The sequence below is a fragment of the Petromyzon marinus genome, unplaced genomic scaffold (genome assembly GCF_048934315.1).
Source record: "Petromyzon marinus isolate PM22_M1 ecotype Great Lakes invasive population unplaced genomic scaffold, UKy_Petmar_22M1.pri1.0 PM_G_Scaffold_18, whole genome shotgun sequence".
NCBI lineage: Eukaryota > Metazoa > Chordata > Hyperoartia > Petromyzontiformes > Petromyzontidae > Petromyzon > Petromyzon marinus.
In genome coordinates, this window is record NW_027422739.1 from 610001 (window position 1) to 612500 (window position 2500).

The window sequence follows — 2500 nt, forward strand, 5'->3', positions numbered from 1 at the left end:
GATGGCTTTGAGGTGTGCCAGGAGCAGGCGCTCAAAAGACTTCATTACCACAGATGTAAGGGCGACCGGTCTGTAATCATTTAGTCCTGTTGGCCTTAGCTTTTTGGGCACAGCGATGATGGTGGAGGACTTGAGACAGGCTGGTACATGGCATGTCTCCAGGGAGGTGTTAAAGATGTTGGTGAACACCGGAGACAGCTGGTCAGCGCAGTGCCTGAGGGTGGCTGGAGAGACAGAGTCCGGCCCGGCTGCTTTGCGTGGATTCTGCCTCTTGAAAAGCCCATTAACTTCTCCCTCCTGAAAGGAGAGAGTCGTTTCTGTAGTATGGGTGGGGGATGGGGCCTCTTGGGTGGGAAGGGGTGGTTCAGGACAGTCCAATTGTCTTTCAAATCTACGGTAGAACTCGTTCAGGTCGTTGGCTAGGCGGGAGTCGTTAGTGGTGTGGGGCGCTCTGGGTTTGTAGTTGGTGATGTGCCTGAGCCCTTTGGCAGACAGAAGCAGCGTCGTTAGTAGAGAACTGGTGTTTTAGTGTCTCTGAGTACAGTCGTTTAGCCTCTCTCACCGCTTTGCTAAACCTGTTCTTCGACTCCTTGAATCTGTCTCTATCCCCACTCCTAAACGCTTCCTCCTTCTCCAACCTCAACCTTTTGAGCTTTGCTGAGAACCAGGGCTTGTTGTTGTTAAAGTTCACCCTGGTACGTGTTGGGATACAGCAGTCCTCACAGAAGCTGATGTACACAGCCTCTGTGAGTTCATCCAGACTATTGGTAGCAGTCGTGAACATATCCCAGTCAGTACAGTCTAAGCACGCCCGCAAATCTTCCACAGCCTCACTGGTCCACTGTTTAGATGTCCTCACAGCAGGTTTACAGAGTTTTAGTTGCTGCCTGTATGCACGAATCAGGTGGACCAAGGGAGTTCTGTGCGAGCCGAACAGCCCCGTGACCCACAAGAGAAACATCCCCGCCAAATTCGAGCGTTTGACGGGGTCTATCCGTGAAAAAATATTCACGTTTTTGAGTGCACATGCATTTCTGCTGCAAATGCCTCTGGAAGTTTCATGCCGTTCGTATGCCAATTGTGGCAACACGAAAATGACCCGTTTTCCCATTCCGAGGGATTTCTGTGCGACCCTAACAGCCCCGTGAGCCACAAGAGACACATCCCCGCCAATTTCTAGCGTTTCACGGGGTCTATCCGTGAAAAATATAGACGTTTTTTAGTGCACATGCATTTCTGCTGCAGATGCCTCTGGAAGTTTCATGCCGTTCGTACGCAATGTGGCAACACGAAAATGACCCCTTTTCCCATTCCGAGGGATTTCTGTGCGACCCTAACTAACAGCGCCCGTGAGCCACAAGAGAGACATCCCCGCCAATTTATAGCGTTTCACGGGGTCTATCCGTGAAAAATATAGACGTTTTTGAGTGCACATGCATTCCTGCTGCAAATGCCTCTGGAAGTTTCATGCCGTTCCTATGCAATGTGGCCACACAAAAATGACCCGTTTTCCCATTCCGAGGCATTTCTGTGCGACCCTAACAGCCCCGTGAGCCACAAGAGAGACATCCCCGCCAACTTCTAGCGTTTGACGGGGTCTATGCGTGAAAAATATTAAAATTTTTGAGTGCACGTGCCTTTCTGCTGCAAATGCCTCTGGAAGTTTCATGGCGTTCCTATGCAATGTGGCAACACGAAAATGACCCCTTTTCCCATTCCGAGGGAGTTCTGTGCCACCCTAACAGCCCCGTGAGCCACAAGAGACACATCCCCGCCAATTTCTAGCGTTTCACGGGGTCTATCCGTGAAACATATAGAAGTTTTTGAGTGCACATGCATTCCTGCTGCAAATGCCTCTGGAAGTTTCATGCGGTTCGTACGCAATGTGGCAACACGAAAATGACCCGTTTTCCCATTCCCAGGGATTTCTGTGCGACCCGAACAGCCCCGTGAGCCACAAGAGACACATCCCCGCCAATTTCTAGCGTTTCACGGGGTCTATCCGTGAAAAATATCAATTTTTTTTGACTGCACATGCATTTCTGCTGCAAATGCCTCTGGAAGTTGCATGCGGTTCGCATGCAATGTGGCGACACGAAAATGACCCGTTTTCCCATTCCGAGGGATTTCTGTGCCACCCTAACAGCCCCGTGAGCCACAAGAGAGACATCCCCGCCAATTTCTAGCGTATCACGGGGTCTATCCGTGAGAAATATTCACTTTTTTGAGTGCACATGCATTCCTGCTGCAAATGCCTCTGGAAGTTTCATGCGGTTCGTATGCAATGTGGCGACACGAAAATGACCCGTTTTCCCATTCCGAGGGATTTCTGTGCCACCCTAACAGCCCCGTGAGCCACAAGAGAGACATCCCCGCCAATTTCTAGCGTTTCACGGGGTCTATCCGTGAAAAATATTCAATTTTTTGACTGCACATGCATTTCTGCTGCAAATGCCTCTGGAAGTTTCATGCGGTTCGCATGCAATGTGGCGACACGAAA